Source organism: Rattus norvegicus, chromosome 14, assembly GCF_021556685.1.
Source record: "Rattus norvegicus strain SHRSP/BbbUtx chromosome 14, alternate assembly SHRSP_T2T, whole genome shotgun sequence".
NCBI lineage: Eukaryota > Metazoa > Chordata > Mammalia > Rodentia > Muridae > Rattus > Rattus norvegicus.
Window position 1 is genome coordinate 28,481,882 of NC_141547.1, and position 19,691 is coordinate 28,501,572.

A 19,691-nucleotide genomic window follows, 5' to 3' on the forward strand; every position below is an offset into this window, starting at 1 on the left:
ATTCCTCTGTTGATGGGCATCTGGGATCTTTCCAGCTTCTGGCTATTATAAATAAGGCTGCTATTATAAATAAATGTGAACATAGTGGAGCATGTGTCTTTTTTGTATGTTAGAACATCTTTTGGGAATATATGCCCAGGAGAGGTAAAACTGGGTTCTCAGGTAGTGGAATGTCCAATTTTCTGAGGAACCTCCAGATTGATTTCCAGAATGGTTATAACAGTTTTCCATCCCACCAAAAATGGAGGAGTGTTCCTCTTTCTCTACATCCTGGTGAGCACCTGTTGTCACCTGTGTTTTTGATCTTAGCCATTATGACTGGTGTGAGGTGGAATTTCCACATTGTTTTGATTTGCGTTTCTCTAATGACTAAATTTATTCTTTATTTCTTTAGGTACTTCTCAGGCATTTGATATTCCACAGCTGAGAATTCTTTGTTTAGCTCTGTAGCCCATTTTTAATAGGGTTATTTGGCTCTCTGGAGTCTAACTTCTTGAGTTCTTTTTATATTTCCAATATTATCCCTCTATCAGATGTAGTGTTGGTAAAGATCTTTTGCCAATCTGTTGGTTGCCATTTTATCCTAATGACAGTGTCCTTTGCCTTACAGAAGATTTGTAGTTTTATGAGGTCCCATTTGTCAATCCTTATTCTTAGAGGATAAGCCAATGTTTTGTTAAGGAAATTTTCGCCAGTGCACATGTGTTTTAGACTCTTCCCAACTTTTTCCTCTATTAGTTTGAGTTTATCTGGTTTGGTGTGGAGGTCTTGATCCACTTAGACTTAAGCTTTGTACTGGGTGATAATGGATCAATTGGCATTCGTCTACACGGAGACCTCCAGTTGAACCAGCACCATTTATTGAAAATGCTATCTTTTTTTCTTTGGATGGTTTTAACTCCTCTGTCAAATATCAAGTGACCATAGGTGTGTGGGTTCATTTCTGGGTCTTCCATTCCACTGATCTACCTGACTGTCTCTGTACCAATACCATACAGGGTTTTGTTTTTTTTTTTTGTTTTGTTTGTTTTTTTTTATCACTATTGCTCTGTAATACTGCTTGAGGTCAGGGACGGTTTTTCTCCATAAGTCCTTTTATTGTAGAATATAGTTTTCACTATCCTGGGTTTTTTGTTCTTACAAATGAATTTGCAAATTGTTCTTTCTATCTCTAGGAAGTATTGAGTGGGAATTTTGTTAGGAATTGCATTGAATCTGCAGATTGCTTTTGGCAAAATGGCCATTTTTGCTATATTAATCCCACCAATCCATGAGCATGGGCGATCTTTCTATTTCTGAGATCTTCAAATTCTTTCTTCAGAGACTTGAAGTTCTTGTCATACAGAACTTTCACTTGCTAGGTTAAAGTTACACCGAGGTATTTTATATTATTTGGGACTATTGTGAAGGGTGTCATGTCCCTAATTTCTTTCTAAGCCTGTTTATCTGTTGAGTACAAGAAGGCTACTGATTTGTTTGAGTTAATTTTATACCCTGCCACATTGCTGAAGTTGTTTATCAGGCTTAGTAATTATCTGATGGAACTTTTGGGGTCACATAAGTGTACTATCATATCATCTGCAAATAATGGTATTTTGACTTCTCCCTGTCCAATTTTTATCCCTTTGACCTTTCGTTTCTTGATTGCTCTCCATAGGACTATGAGAACTATATTGAATAAGTAAGGAGAGAGTGGGCAGCCTTATCTAGTCCCTGATTTTAGTGGAATTGTTTCAAGTTTCTCTCCACATATTTTAATGTTTGTTACTGGTGTGCTGTATGTTTCTGTATAGACCTTGATCTTGATCTTTCTAAGACTTTTATCATGAAGGGTGTGGAATTTTGTCAAATGCTTTCTCAGCCCCTAATGAAATGATCATGTGGTTTTTATCTTTGAGTTTGTTTACATAGTAGATTACATTGATGGTTTTCCGTATATTACAACATTCCTGAATCCCTGGGATGAAGCCTACTTGATCATGATGGATGACCGTTTTGATGTGCTCTTGTATTTGTTTATTTTTGAGAATTTTATTGAGTATTTTTGTGTCAATATTCATAAGGCAAATTAGTCAGAAGTTTTCTTTCTTTGTTGGGTCTTTGTGTGGTTTAGACTGTTATAAACATAATTGTGGTTTCATAGAAGGAATTGGGTAGTGCTCTGTCTGTTTATATTTTGTGGAATAGTTTGGACAGTGTTCCTTTGAACTCTTCTCTGAAGGTCTGATAGAATTCTGCACTAAACCCATTTGGTCCTATGCTCTTTATGATTGGGAGATTTTAATAACTGCTTCTATTTCTTTAGGAGTTATACAGTTGTTTAGATTGTATATCTGTTCCTGATTTAACTTTGGTACCATGTATCTGTCTAGAAAATTGTCCATTTCCTCCAGATTTTCCAGCTTTGTTGAAAATAGGCTTTTGTAGTAGGATCTGATGATTTTTTTGATATTCCTTGCATTCTGTTGTTATGTCTTCCTTTTCATTTCTGATTTTTTTTTTAATTTGGATACATTATCTGTGCCCTCTGGTTAGTCTGGCTAAGGGTATATCTATCTTACTGATTTATTCAAAGTACCAGCTTGTGTTTTTTTTTTTTTTTTGATTCTTTGTATAGTCCTTTTTTGTTTCTAGTTGGTTGATTTCAGTCCTGAGTTTGATTATTTCCTGCCTGCTACTCCTCTTGGGTGTATTTGCTTCTTTTTGTTCTAGAGCTTTTAGGTGTGCTGTCAAGTTGTTGATGTATGCTCTTTCCTGTTTCTTTCTGCAGGCACTCAGAGCTATGAGTTTTTCTTTAGCACTGCTTTCTTTATGTACCATAAGTTTGGGTATGTTTTGCCTTCATTTCATTAAAAAACGAAGCCTTTAACTAACTTTCTTTCTTTCTTTCTTTCTTTCTTTCTTTCTTTCTTTCTTTCTTTCTTTCCTCCTTCCTTCCTTCCTTCCTTCCTTCCTTCCTTTCTTTCTTTCTTTCTTTCTTTCTTTCTTTCTTTCTTTCTTTCTTTCTTTCTTTCTTTCTTTCTTTCTTCCTTGACCAATCATTGAGCATTCCCTGAACAATGACCTCATTGTATAGAGTCTTGTACAACTTCCATGTATATGTTGCCTTTCTTTCATTTTTGTTGTTATTGAAGACCAGCCTTAGTCCACAGTGATCTGATAGGATGTATGGTATTATTTGTATCTCCCTATATCTGTTGAGGCCTGTTTTGTGGTCGATTATATGGTCAATGTTTGAGAAGGTACCATGAGGTGGCGTAAAGAAGGTATATCCTTTTATTTAAAATATTCTATAAATATCTTTTAAGTCCATTTGGTTCATAACTTCTGTTAATTTCTCTATGTCTCTGTAAGGTTTCTTTTATGAATGTAGGTGCCCTTGCATTTGGAGCAAAGTAATTTAGGATCGAGGGTTAATCTTGGTGGATTTTTCCTCTGATGCATATGAAGTTTCCTTCCTTAGTCTTTTTGATGACTTTTGGTTTAAATCAATTTTATTTGATGTTATGTTAGAATGGCTACTCCAGCTTGTTTCTTCACACCATTTACTTGGAAAATTGTTTTCTAGCCTATTTCTCTGAGGTAATGTCTGTCTTTGTCTCTGAGGTGTGTTTCCTGTAGGGAACAAAATGGTGGGTCTTCTTTATGTATCCAATCTGTTAGTCTATGCCTTTTTATTGGGGAATTGAGTCCATTGATGTTAAGAGATATTAAGAAATAATGATTGTTGCTTCCTGTTAGTTTTGTTGTTAGAGGTAGATTTTGTTTGTCTCTCTTCTTTTGGTTTCATTGCAAAGAGATACTTTCTTGCTTTTTCTAATGTGTAGTTTCCCTCTTTGTGTTGAAGTTTTCCATCTATTATTCTTTGTAGCACTGGATTTGTAGAAAACATTATGTAAATTTGGTTTTGTCATGGAATATCTTGGTTTCTCCCTCTATGTTGATTGAGGGTATTGCTGGATATAGTATCATTGGGCTGGCATTTATGTTCTCTTAGGGCCTGTATGATATCTGCCCAGGATTTTCTGGCTTTAATAGTCTCTGGTTAGAAGTCTGGTGTTATTCTTATATGCCTTTATATGTTACTTGACCATTTCCCCTTACTGCTTTAAATATTTTTTCTTTGTTTTGTGAGTTTGGTGTTTTGACTGTTATGTATCAGGAGAAATTTCTTTTCTGGTCCAATCTATTTGGAGTTCTGTATGCTTCTTGTATGTTTGTGGGCATCTCTTTCTTTATGTTAGGGAAGTTTTCATCTATAATTTTGTTGAAGATATTTACTGGCCCTTTAAGTTGGGAGTTTTCACTTTTTCTATATCTACTATCCTTAGGTTTGATCTTCTCCTTGTGTACTGGATATCCTGGATCTTTTGAGCTAGTAGCTTTTTGTGTTTTACATTGTCTTTGACTGTTATGTTGATGTTTTTCTATGGTATCTTTTACCCCTGCGATTCTCTATTCTATCTCTTGTATTCTGTTGGTAATCTATGACTCCTGATCTCTTCCCTAGGTTTTCTATCTCTAAGGTTGTCTCCCTTTGTGCTTTCTTTATCCTTTCTACTTCCCTTTTTAAATCCTGGACAGTTCTATTCCTTCACCTGTTTGGTTGTGTTTTCTTGCAATTCTTTGTTTCTGTGTTTTCTCTTTCTTCTTTCTGTGTTTCTTCTACTTGTTTACTTGTGTTGTCCTGTGTTTCTTTAAGGGAGTTGTTTATGTCCTTCTTAAAGTCCTCTTTCATCATCATAAAATGTGATTTTTAAATCTAAATCTTGCTTTTCCAATGTGTTTTGATATCCAAAATCTGTTTTTGTGTGAGAACTGTGCTCAGATGATGCCAAGTATTCTTAGATTCTGGAGCTTGCCTCTAGCCATCAGGTTGTCTCTGGTGTTAGATTGTCTTGTGGTCTCTGACAGTGGCTTTACGTTCCTGTAGAAATGTGTGTCAGCACTCATGTAGACCTGTTTTCTTCCAGTTGGATGTGGGAACAGAGAGCTCTGCTCTCAGGTGTTTAGGTGCTCCTGGCGACTAGGTTTCAGCTCTTGGCACATGCAGAAACTCAAAGAGTCCTGTCCTAATTGCACCCAGATCCCTGTGCCCAGGGGGCACAGAAGGCAGTAGGTGATTTCCTCTTGGGTCAGGAATGTGGGCAGAAAGTAGTTGTTTCCTCTGAGGTCTCAGGAGATCCAGCTCCCTCTCCCAAAGGATTTGTAGCAGGTAGAACCAACAAATTCTGTATTCCTGTATCCAGAGGCATTATGCAGTTTCCTCTTGGATCAGGGATGTGGGCAGAAGTGGGCAGAAGTGGCAGTCTTTTCTGCCTTGTCAGGATTGTCTGCATTTCTGAGAGTTCAGCTTTCTCACCCACTGGATTTGGGTGCACAGAGCTTTGGGATTGGTTTAGTTCAGTTCTGGGCACAGCCAGAAACCAGAGGTGTCCTGTTCCAGAAGACTTCTGCCTTTGTGTGCCCTGAGTCCACCAGACCAGTCACTTGGAGCAGAAAAGATGGTCTTACCTCTGATCTCAGGTGTGTAAGTGTTCCTGGAGACTGACTTTCAGCTCTTGGTGCAGGCAGAAATCCAAAGTATCCGGTCCCTGACTGCTCTTAGGTCCCTGTGCCTAGAGGTACACAAATGGCAATAGGCAATTTTCTCTTGGGTCAGGAATGTGGACAAAAAGTAGTTGTCTCCTCTGAGTTCTCAGGAATGTCAGCACTTGTTGGGTCCAGCTCTGTCCCCTATGGGTTTTGGGTGCATGGAGTTGTGTACTGGTTCAGTTCAGTTCTGAGCACAGGCCGAAACCAGCAGGTTCCTGCTGATGACTGTTACTGATACATATTTTTGTGATAAAATATATTAATAAATATATGATATGAATTCATCCAGTTTTGGCAAAGATGTATTAGAGTCTCAGTCATTTAATGTTCAGTTGAATTAGGCAAATTTAAATTAAGGATACCTGAGTTAAATTAATAAGTATAATCAGTCTTATTTTTCTTATGTTTAGGAAATGACAAATTTCCTCAAATAATAACATTTTATATGCTATAAGATATTATGACTACAATTAAAGTAATTTATTTTTCTCAGTATTTGTATAGACTTAACTTGTATGTCTATGTTTCAAAGTGCTTATATCATTTGTATAAGTTTTCTCATAACAGATTTAACATTCTATTGGTTGGGGAATCAAATATGCCAATTTCATCTTTCCTATAAAATTTACATTTCTGGTGAATATTTATAAATTCATATTCAAATACTTTGATATGTGTCTACAAATTCTAGTTGTTACATATAACAGCAATGTGTCTTGGTATAATTAACAATTTTATGTGTAGATTATATACAATATCTTTAGCATATATATATTTTTTTCTGCCCTATAACATTTATACTATGATATACTTTATATTTGATTCATGACAAGGTAATTGTATCTTTTATAACCTACACTATAATAAATAATATAATCACAACTTGCACTTAGGATATACATTTATATATACTCAAATAACTATATATAGTCATAGACATTCTATTATTTTGTTTTTTCCCCTAAAACTTATTTTTTGCTTTATCTTCATGTGGTGGTTTGAATAAAACTGTTAAAAACAGGCTCATATATTTGAATCTTTAGTCATTATAGTGTGTCAATGTTTGAGAGGGGTTACAGGGTGTGTCATTGGGGGTTCAGTTTAAAGTTTCAATTTAAATTAAAATTCTAGGCTTAGCTCTCCCTTTTAGCCTAGAGAATGTAGTTTTTGACTACTACTATAGTGCCCTATGTGCCAATTAAAAACTTTCTTTTAATACTAGGAACTACCTTAATCATGTGACTCTTAACAGAACTAGAACAGTAACTAATATACCTCATAGTAACTTCTTTTTACACTGAAAAATACTATTTTTTTCTGATTACACTGAGATTACATACATATTGTGCTATCATCCTTATTCTTTTTACACTGCTCAAATATTTTTTCTGAGTACCCTGAGATCACATGCATATTGTGTTAACATTCTTATTCCTAAAGGTCTGTGACACTTTAACAATGTGTACCTTATTACAAGGAATACTAAATAAAGGTAAGACTGGTCATATTTTGTATTTTATATTTAATATATTAACAACAAATGTCTCTTCCAAGATTTACTCTTGTTGCTTTAGCTATCATTACTATAAAGAATTCATAGACAATTAAAATCTCTTTTTAGAATACTAGAATTCTTTTTCATTTTTACTTATGGGCATGTGCCCTTCTCTCTTATTCTGTCTCTGTGTCTCTCTCTGTCTGTCTCTGTCTCTCTCTCTTTTCTCTGTGTGTGTATGTGTATGTGTGTGTGTTTGTGTGTGTGTGTGTGTGTGTGTGTGTGTGTGTGTGTGTGTGTGCAGGTACATGAACAAGTAACATACATACCCAGAAAGATAGGATGTTGGTAGAACTTACGATATTAGAGATATAGGCAGTTTGGAGTTGAAAATAAGGAAGAATATCTGGGATAGCTGATAAATTAACCTGTTTATAGAAGACAAACAATCCTCTAAGATACAATTTTAATACAATATGATCCTTAATAATTTTAAACAACTCTATACATGGGATTTTATCTTCAAAGTTGTAGAAATAGTGATTTAACACTAGTTTGACTCTGAACAATCCAAATGAAATCCCCATAGGTATTACTATTACTTGACAGGAGAGCCTTGTATTAAAAATTAAAAATAAAACTATGGTGTAAAATTTTGTAAATCTCCATGAAATCACATCCCCTAAAGAGTTAGCAATATGGTCATCATTGGGAGGGGATTATTCTGTGAGGGCATAATCCTCATGAATGGGGTAAATGTCCTTACTATAGAGGCATAGAAGAGCTTATTGGCTACTTCTATCATGTAGGAATCAAAGAAACTGAACAGTGAAGCAAAAAAAATAGTCCCTCAGCAAAATCAAGACTATCCTGGTTTATTAACCTTGGAATGCACTTTCTTAAACAACTGTAAGAAATACACTTCTATTTTTAATAAGCTATCCATTCAATGGTAGTTTGTTTCATTGACCTATGGTCTGAGCCAGGTGTCAAATGCACCCAGATCAACAGTTTCTTGAAGTAAAATGGGTTCTTATTAATTTACTTTAAATTAATAAATATTTTCAGATTAAATTTACTTTATTAAATAGTAGGGTACAAAATTTTTAAATAAAGTTTAATATAATTTTAAACAAGTAATATTATAGTTTTTGACCAACAAACAAATAAATTTAAAGCAAACTAATACACTTAACTGAATATCAATTTTACTATTTATTATACGATTAAACTTATATATAAAATTTCTCTCTTTGTGGCCTATTTGGTTTTGATTTTATTTCTTACTCCATTTTTAGCTTATCTTTTCTTTTTTGCTTTTGTAAGTCACTAATGACTTATTTGATTTCTTCCTTTCATGCTCTTTTTAATTTCCTTTATTTTATGTGTTCTTTGTTTTATTATATCTTCTCAAAGTCAGAGTGATTTCAGCAGGGAAAAGATACAAATATGTGACTTCATATGTTATATTCTAACAGAACTCAGAGTTTCCTCTTTAGGCTATTTCAATTCAAAAACAGGGCTCTGGCAAATATGAAATAAGAATAATAAAGACCAGCAGAATAAAATATTCATATAATATACTTAGTATTATGCATTTTATAAGAATTTTAAATAAGTCATTTTATTTAAACCCAACAGCAGTCTGAGGTTTTAAATGCCATTATCTGGAGGCAGCCATTCCTAATACTATTCTTCAGTTATCTCTAAAGATAACATTAAAGGTATGGAACTCATGTGTTGATCAACATAAAATAATGATTCATACTTTAATTTTTATGAACTGTGATAAATATCTATACATTAATAAACATTTGCTCTTAACTCTTGGCTATTTTAATAGTTATTTTCTCATATAACATTTTAAGATACTGTCATGAATGGATTCAAAGTAGGAGTTTTAGACAATTATATAATTAGGAACCAATTTTGACATTTATATTCTTACTATAACTCAATTCTCCTTCTACCTAAGTAAGTGCGTAGATTCAGACACACATACTTTCATGTGGCGAAAATACATTATAAAGTCTCTGTTTACTTAACTGTGCTTGAGCATAACAAAGCTCACAAATGGAAAACCTGAATTAGAAAAGAGTAATTTTCAGAGAACACAACTGCATTAAGTAAAGAATGTATATTGCTTTTATTATTTAAAATAATTGAATGAGAACAATATTTGTTTCAAAAAAATATATATGTATATATATACATATATATCATCTAATTTACACTAATCAAAATCGTTTATAAGAGTGAAAGTATTTTATAAATCCAAAATAAGTATGATGTGAAATAGAAAAGCACACAGTTTATGCATATTTACTAATAAATTTTTCATAAATATTAAAAAAGATCATTTTAAATGTAACTGATTAAGGGTACACTTTTAAATTGTCCCTGAAAGGCATTTGTAACCAAATTTGGTGATTTGACTTGCTTCCCTAGAACCCACAGGGCTGAAAAAGAGAACGGATCCCCACATGTTGTCCTCTTATTTTGGTTTCCTGACAAGTGGCATGGCTAACCCAAACTGCCCCATAGACATACACATTAAAGCAAAGGTTTCATTTCAACCTGTTTCTTTTAAGAACCCAGGTGAAGGTTGGGCCCCAGCTAATAAGAAACTGCATTCTTTTTTTTCTGTATTTTTCTCTCATACATTACATCTAGACAGATGTTTTCCCCAACATACACTTTTCCCAGTTTTCCCTACTCCCCTGTCCCCCAGATATACTCCAAACTGCTTTCCTAACTAAATATATCACATGCATGGCAAAGATTTTATTTTTCCCTTTTGATGTATTTGCGTAGAAATTCTGAATTTTGTAGGGGAAAGGAGGAGCAGGATGGAGTGAGATAGAGTGCTCATATATTAAATTCTTAAAAACATTGAACAAACAACAACCAGAAGAATATGTGATTGCTATTAAGCTAGGGCTGAGAGCTTCAGTTCACAAGAGGCCAGTACCACTAAAGGGAATCATTTGCTTTACTAGAAAGGAAGTGAGTAATGAGACAACATCCGAGCCCTCTATCTCCCTTCATCAACAGTAACATCTGCCTTGGCAGCACACTTGGGATGCCCGTGACCCTGACCACGCTCCAAAGATATTAACAAATGCAATTTATGTTTGTACAAACTAGACATGAAACTAAAACAACCAAGAAAATATAAGTCAAAAATAATTGTCATATTATGTCTGAAGTAACTAATATGTTCTGCCAAAAATTGAATGTTGGAAGGTTACTCTGACCCTCATCCGACATTGATATAATTGTGTCTTTACGGTCTTTGCCTTCAAAATCTCTGGACCTTTGTGCTTTGGCACCAACAGATTCTGAGCCATTAGCCCCATGCTGGCTATTGGCCAAAATGAAAGGTCTGATAAACTGTTAATTGTTTGATCTACATGTTGTCTATATGTTTTTTCATGTTTCTTATTTTAGGAAAATGGATGTAGGTTACCAGGGGCTGAAATACAAGCTCTGATTAGTAGAAGATCAGTACTAGTGAGGTGAAATCTACTGAGAGGCATTTTCTCAGGGTCAACACACACCAGCTGTGGTCCAGGGAGTAAACCACAGCTGCATCTTCAAACTTGGCTCCATAGTACAAGTTTTGAAGGCATAATGGGTTCTTGAAAATACATGGATATTATTACAGTGTGGGAGGATCAGAAGCCTGGAAGGGAAGCTGGACAAAGGATTTGTGATGGAGTAGCCATAGTTGCAGTAGAATAGGTATTTGAGATGTCACGAGATGCTTGTCAAGGACTGTTTCAAGTGAATAACAGATCTGTTAAGAGCCCACAAGAGTAGGATTATAAAAGGGGATCCGCCTAACATTTCAGAACTAGAAATTTATGATTGATACTGAGACATCACACATCACATTAAGCTGCAAGAATATGAACTAAAGTGCTGGAGTTTTGTTTTGTTTAATTGTGATTTGTTTCATATTCTGCTTTATTCCTTTTGGGATGAGAAACTAGATAATTTATTTTGGATTTCATAGGAATCCGTAAGCAAGAGTTTAGAGTTGTAAAGCAAGAGAGCTGTAAAGTGATCTCAGCTTTTGAATCGTTGGATTGTTTAAATAGACTGTGGGACTTTTAAACTTATATTGTAATTTTCCTTTCAACTAGGATGTATAGAAAGTAAAAGATTTCATAAAAATGTCCTTTTGGATTATAATTAATGTAGAGAACAAGCAAGGATCGGTATCCACTTCTACTGTAGGAGCTCATATCTTCCTCAGAGAAAAGTATGTCAACAAATGCATATGCAATTAAAAAGAGGGAGAAAATTCATCATATCAGCAGCCAATGGGGAATAGGAAACCTGAGAGGACATATAACCAAATAACAATCCATGATTCTACAACCTTAGATTCCTTTGTTTAGCAAAATAATATTTATATTTAATAATACTTCACAGCAATGTAGTCACCAGAAATGAGTAAAAACGTAATGATCATTACATTTAGAATGTACAATTTAGAACAGCTCTAAAATATTAGTTGCAATAATGGCTTTCTCTGCTAACTGAAAGCCACAGTCAGCAGCGGTACCTATCTAGTTAAAAAAAATTGAGTCTTTGGGACGTATAGCTCCATATTATATGAAATGTATGTTGGTTGTTTCCCGTGTTGATCTAAAATTTCCTGTATCTTCTATTCTAGGCCCTGCTTCCATAATCTTGACTTTTCCCCCCCTCTATCTTTATTAACTTGTGTATTTCTTATTTACATTTCAGTTGTTACACCCTTTCCCGGTTTCCGGGCCAACATCCCCCTAACCCCTTTGCCTCCCCTTCCTTATGGGTGTTCCGCTCCCCATCCTCCCCCAATTACCGCCCTCGCCCCAAGAATCCCAAGACTGGGTTCAGTCTTGGCAGGACCCAGGGCTTCCCCTTCCACTGGTGCTCTTACTAGGATATTCATTGCTACCTATGGGGTCAGAGTCCAGGGTCAGTCCATGTATAGTCTTTAGGTAGTGGCTTAGTCCCTGGAAGCTCTGGTTGCTTGGCATTGTTGTACATATGGGGTCTCGAGCCCCTTCAAGCTCTTCCAGTTCTTTCTCTGATTCCTTCAATAGGGGACCTATTCTCAGTTCAGTGGTTTGCTGCTGGCATTCGCCTCTGTATTTGCTGTATTCTGGCTGTGTCTCTCAGGAGCGATCTACATCCGGCTCCTGTCGGTCTGCACTTCTTTGCTTCATCCATCTTATCTAGTTTGGTGGCTGTATATGTATGGGCCACATGTGGGGCATCTTAACTTCTTATAATTCTGAAATTGCAGCATCTGCCTTATTGTGACTTGCTAAATTTAATAAATTATCCTCTAGACTTTGCTTCCAAATTTTATCTCTATCTCCTTGCTATTCAGTCTTATCTGCGAATCATTGAATCCTTTTTTCTAGGGTCTTTTCCAGTTCATGTCCCCAATGGTGGTACTACATATTCACTCTTAGAAGACAAAATTATCAAAACTTGAACATATTCTTGATCTAGACCACAACATAGAAACTTCATTTCTTTGAACTATGTCTTTGTAAATATTATTATATGGAATTTTTCTAAACTATGCATTCTAAATTTAGAATCTCATTTGTTATACAGAGTGAAAATAATTGATAAAGTATATTTACAAAGACTATTTATATAATTGTTATTTCCTTAAATAATTCTAACTTCAAGGTTGGATTTTTATCAGTATAGTATTTAATATTAATAAAATACGTATAATATTACATTATAAATAGAAGTCAGTTACTATAATAATGAAGACTAGTTTCACTGCTGATTTTAAATGAGATATAATTGTTTTTCATAGTCATAATTACATCTCTCAATTTTATTTTCATCCAGCTGTTCAAAAGGGACATAAAATATTTCAATGTTTTATAAACATTTAATTAGAATGTGTTTGAGTTTACTATGAAACATAGAAAACTGCAGACTTAACGATGGGATAGAAGAAAGAAAACATAAAATCAAGCCTTTAGAAGACTCATTGCTAATTTACCTTTGTGCATTTAGAGATACTTATTTTAACATCATTTATTTTATATTTTGAGATTTTGATATAAATGCATCATTTCTTTCTTCCTGTTCCTCTCTCAAAACACTCCATATATTTCTCTTTGATCTCTTTCAAATTACTGGCCTTTTTTCATTATATATATTATATATATACATATATATATTATATATATATGATGCTGGATAACTAAATTGTGTGCATTAGCTCTCTCTATGAAAGAAATATTAGCTGTTGTTCTGGATGGTTTTGTTGTTGTCATTTGTTTTTTGTTTTTTGTTTGTTTGTTTGTTTAATAGAAACAAGTTATGCTCATCTGGAATGTAAAAAGATTGTCATTGGAGAAAACACCTGCAAAAAACCAGCTTATACGCAAATCGATGGAGAATTTTCTTCATTATTTTTTGATGTGGGAGGTTCGTTCCAGCCCACAGTAGGAGATGATATCAATCTAATAGAAAGCAAGTTGTAGGTAAGTCAGTAAGAAAAGTCTTTCTCTTTTCTCTGCTTCAGTCTTATTCCCAGATTGCTTCCCTGAGTACCTGATCTGACTTGATTCAATGACACGATTATTATCTTCATGGAGAAACAGACCATTTTCTCCCTAAACTGCTTTTGGCCATGGTCTTTATTACAATAATAGAAATCTAGGTGAAAGGTCAACATCAGCAACTGTCATAGAAAATGCCAAGTGTGCTTGAATTGTAGATTCTCAGCTGGCCAGATGTTTCAAAAAGACTTCTGAGTGATGGACTCCAATCTCTACCCTGGTCCTCATGGCATTCTGCTTGCACTTCTATCCTTCCTCACTGTTGCTGATAAATATCATCATAGCTATAATGCATTTTACTTAAATAGCTAAATTCAGTTTTCTGATGAAATAAGTTAATTGTTATGACATAATCTTAATTTTCTTCTAAGATATGAATTTTGACTTATTTGATTGCTTGATTTAATTCTGTCCTAAGAATGCATACTTATTTATATGACATAAAACAGATTAAATAACTTTTTTGTTATATCTGTTCCAGGCTTTTACTGTCACATTGGACAAGCAGGGATCAGCATTGCCATGCAAGCTGCACTTGTTGTGATGTAAATCCAAACATGGAATTCTTGAGCTGGATATCACATCCTTTAACTTCGACAATGAAAACAAACATCTTTAGGTGATCATTCCCAAATTCTTATATGAGGACCCCTTACAACTGAGTCAATTATTTTATTAAATGATCTAATGTGAATGGTGTTTCATATAGGAGGCAAACACAGAAACCCATTAAAAATTGAAATATGTAAGAAATAGTAGTGGAAGAGGTTTTTAGAACTGGGATGTTAGAGGAGCTTTTATATATTGACATAATGAAGAACATACTTTTCTATATTTGAATATTAACTATAGTACAAAGTTTAGCAGACAGGGCCATGCATCCATCTGTCCAATTAGAACTAAAGCTATTCTTAATCATAAAGCACTCAGAGGTGCTATGATAAATATAGCCAAGCATCCATGGTTGGAGACACCATAGTCTTCTTGAAGAGAATATATTGTGTTTTTGTTTTACTGAAGTAATATTACTTTCAACTATCTTGTTAATACTTTACACATAGATAAATACAACTATTACTCTTCATCAGAGAAGCTTCTTTTATAGCAGACAAAAGCTATTAAATTTAAATAAGAAGTTAATGTAAGATGCCTACTGTAAGCAGGACAACTATATCAGAATCACTCTAAAAATCTCTGGAGGCTCTGGAGAAGATAGAAGAAAGGCCGTGTCTTAGGGTTTTACTGCTGTGAACAGACGCCATGACCAAGGCAAGTCTCAGAAAGGAAAACATTAAATTGGGGCTGGTTTACAAGATCAGAGGTTCACTCCATTGTCATCAAGCTAGAATCCAGGAAGGCATGGTGCAGGAGGAGTAAGTGTTCTTCATCTTCTTCTGAAGGCTGCTAGCAAAATACTGGCTTCCAGGCAGCTGAGATGAGGGTCTTATGGCCCACACCCACAATGACACACCTATTGCAATGAGGCCACACTTTCTAACCATACCAGTCTTTCGGCCAAGCATATAGAAACCATCACATTCCATTCACTGGCCCCCCATGGACTTGTCCAAACATATAAGTCTATGGGAGACATACCAAAACATTATAAAGAATACATTTAGTCCAAATTCTAAAGTGCCAACAGTCCATAGCAGTCTCAACAATGTTAAAAGTCCAAAGTTCAAAGACTCATCCAAACACTTAACTGTAATTCCCAAGGCAAGACAGGAAACAAGCTGGGCAAACTCCAAAGTCTGCATCTCCATAGCTGATGTCAAAGCAGTCTTCAGATTTCCAAATCCTTTTCATCTTTGTTGACTGCAACAAACTTCTTTCTCCTTGGCTGGATCCACTCCCTGTTAGCAGGTTTCCTCAGCAGATAGGCCACAGCCCTGGCATCTCAAACTTATTAGGTCTTCAAAGCCATCTTCTTGTTCCAATGTCTGGGATCCACACATGATCTAATGGACTCCTCCAAAGGACTGATGTCACTTCTCCAGCTCTGCCCTCTATAGCACTGTAAGCTCAGGTTGATCCCCTCTACTCCTGCTCTAGATCTTTGTGATTATCCTATGGTACTGGCATCTCCAATACACTGGGGTCTTCTGCTGCAACTAGGCTTCACCAATAGCCTCTCATAGGCTCTCTTCATGGTACTAAGCCTCAAATCTTTTGCATGACCTCTTCAATTCTGGGCAATCAACTGCAACTGAGGCTGCACTTCCACCAATGGCCTTCCATGCCCTCTTACAGTGCCAAGACTCTACTGTTCTTCATGATGCCTTCATGCCTTCAAAACTAGTACCACCCGGGTAACTCTTACACATTACCAAGTACAGCTACTGCAGGTGTTACAACCTTGGCTATCTCTGGAACATAGCTTCTTTGTGCTCTCAGAAAATACTTCCCAGAAGATTTCACTACAGTGATGCTGGTCTCTTCTTCTTTTATTTATTTTTTGTTTGTTTGTTTGTTTTGGGTTTTTTGTTTTAATTAACTAATTATTTAAATTTTTCTTGGTTATCTTGTTTATTTACATTTCAAATGTTAATCCTCCTGCCTAGTTTTTCCTCTGAAAACATCCTGTCCCATGCCCTCTCCTTCTGCTTTTATAAGTGTGATCCCCCACCCACCCACCCACTCCTGTCTCACTCCCCTAGCATTCTCCTAGTGTGGGTCATCAAGCCTTCACAGGACCAATGGCTTCCCTCACAATGATGCTAGATAAGTCCACTATCTCCTATGTATGCAAGCCATGGGTCCCTCCATCTGTATTCATTATTTGGTGGTTTAGTTCCTGAGTGCTGTGAGGGTCTAATTAATTAATATTGTAGTTCTTCCTATGGAGTTGCAAACCCCTTAAGCTCCTTCAGTCCATTCTCTCACTCGTCCATTGGGGTGTCTGTCCCCGGTCAGATGGTTGGCTTCAAGCATCTTCATTTGTATCAGTCGTGCTCTGGCAGAGCCTCTTAGGAGACATCCATATCAGACTCCTGTCAGTTTGTAGTTCTTGGCATCAGCAATAGTATCTGGGTTTGGTAGCTTCATATGGGATGGATCCCCAGGTGAAGCAGTCTCTGGATGGCCTTTCCTTCAGTCTCTGCTCTACTCTTTGTCCCTCTATTTCCTTTAGACAGGAACAATTCTGGGTTAAAATTTTGAGAAGTTTGGGTGGCACCATCCTTCAACCAGGCCTAACACCTGGATATGGTCTCTACAGGTTTTTTCTCCCCTTTCTTTGGCATTTTAGCGAATCTCTTCCCTGTTGGGTCCTGAGAGCCTCTTGCTTTTCTGGTGACTGGGACTTTTGGGTTGCTACCACCAGTGCCCATTTCCCCATTGCTATGCACCTCTGTTCAATTTCCTGACTACTTTCTGTATATCTTCCCCCCTCTTTGATCCTGCCCTTTGATCTCCCCCCATTCTCTCTTTCTCCCATACCCCTCCAACACTTTACCTCCAGTGATTATTTTGCTCCCCCTTCTAAATAGGACTGAGGCATCCACACTTAGATCTTCCTTCTTTTTGAGCTCCATAGCACCAACTAGCCAGCATTAATTTTCCCAGTAGTCCTTTCTATTTTTTACTCTAAAACCAGAGCCACACGGCCAAAGATTTCTGCTGCTTTCTGGGGCTGGAACATGCCCCCCTTGTTCTATTACATTATCACTAGCTTTCTATTTTCCATCTCCTTCACTACCTAAGCTAAGCTGTTCTGCATCTTGTTTTTTAGACTGACTTTGAACTCTGCATGCCTGTCTCTTAAACACTGGAATTAAGGATGTGGACTAACAAGCCTGGATTTAAGTTTTTATTTACCTAGACCTTGTTGAAGGCAGGCCTTGAACTCAGACATCTGGTTGTCTTTGCCTCCCAGGCTTATATTATCAAGCCTGGACCTAAATTTAGCTGGATGTGATCTTGCTCCAACATAACCACTCCCTTAATTCAATTTAATATCTTTGATCACAGGATTTAGCTCCATTTCACTTCCCGTTCCCCCTTTAATACTAGAACTATAAATTTTATAGATTTCCTTTCTCCCTTTGCTACACTTGTTTAGAATATTCTTCGTGTGACTTAACCAGAGAACAAAGTCTATGATGGACATTTCTGAGACTTCCTTTGTAGATGTTATTAATTTAAATCTCTTTGCTCTAGCCTTAGGCAGACTCTTCAGACAAGACCAAAAAGTAGCTGCATTCTTCACCAAAATACCACAAAAAACAGTCTTTATGCCTCAAACTGAAATTCTTCTCCTCTGAAAACTCTTAGAAGTGGACAGCACAGTTCAAATCACTCACAGTAACTACTTCCATATTCCTACTAGGATGGCCCATTAAGCCCCATTTAAAGCATTCTACTGCTTTCAAAATCCTAAATACCAAAATCCACATTCTTCCAAACAAAAGTATGTTCAGGCCTATCACAGCAATACGTCATTCCCTGGTACCAATTTCTGCCTTAGGCATTTACTGCTGTGAACAGACACTATGACCAAGGCGATTCTTATAAAGGACAACATTTAACTTGGGCTGGCTTTTAGGATCAGAGGCTCAGTTTATTATCATCAAGGTAGGAACATGGCAATATCCAGTTAGGCATGGCGCAGGAGGAGTTGTGAGTTCTGCGTTTTTGTCTACAGGCTACTAGCAGAATACTGGCTTCCAGGCAGCTAGGACGACATGTGTATGACAGAATTAAATAAAATTTTAAACTAAGATAATGCTAGTTTATTTAATTGTAACCTATTTGCCCACACTCACAGTGACACACCTACACCAACAGGGCCACACTTTATTATCGTGCCACTCCCTGGACCAAGCATACACAAACCATCTCATATTATGTATAAAGCCAAGGACAAGGAAAACTGCTTCAAGCAGATAATGTCTTCTACACTGGACAGAATGCTGCATTCATAAGCATTCAGCAATATAAATATCTCTTTAGAGCAACAAAAACCTTACCACTCTAAATACCAACATAGATGAAAGAAAATTCTATCTCCACCCCTAGATGAAGAGTATAAGAAGTCAATGGCTGCTTAGGAAAAAAGAATAGCTTGTCTTCAGGGACAAAATCCCCAACTCAAAGTGTTGTTTCTAAACACATGCATATGTATCCAATGTTAATTGGATATAGTGAATCATATATAACTTTATAAGACGAGATCATAGGTTCAAGAGGGGTTGAGAGAATAGAGGAGGGCTTAGCATGGATATAAGGGTGTGGAAATACTGCAAAAAATATTATAAATGTGTATGACAGAATTAAATAAAATTTTAAACTAAAGTAATGCTAGTTTATTTAATTGTAAACTATTTGCTTGGGATTTTTCAGAAATTTTATAAGTTCTATGAAAACATACTTCTTTAAGCATTTAAGTTCTAAAGCTACATCTGAGAAAATACTTTTGTAATGAAATTTTTAAAAAGTATACTATGTTTCACAGGGGGGTTACCTTAAATCCTTAGTTGTTTTTACATTTGCTATCTCTTCAGAGATAAATAAAATGTTTATAATATTTTCTTCTTAATTTATTAACATCCATGCTTTTTTCATTTAAAACTAGCATTGCATGTGACTGGAATACTCCAAAACCACAACTGTATTGACTTAATGGGCCCCTGACTCTTGCAAGATATGCACTTTCCTTCTTTAATTAATTTGCTTTGTATTTGCATTTTATTGATTAATGTTTACAGAACACTACAGTAAGTGAATAGAGATCAATAAAGAACTGGAGGAGGAGAGCAAGGATACTCTGTAATGTTAAGTGGCTGCAAGAGAGGGAGGTGCTTCAATAGAAAACAATTTTATCAGCTACCAGTTTCACAGTGATTATTTTCATGCTATAGCAAATTTTGTTTAGCCCATCACCTTCTGTCTGCAGTGATTCAGAGAATGAATGGATAATGAGGAAACACTGTGAATTCTATCATTATTGTTGTATATTCATTTTTTTCTTTCCATTGCTCTCATTGGGACTTTCCTGTTGCATTGTT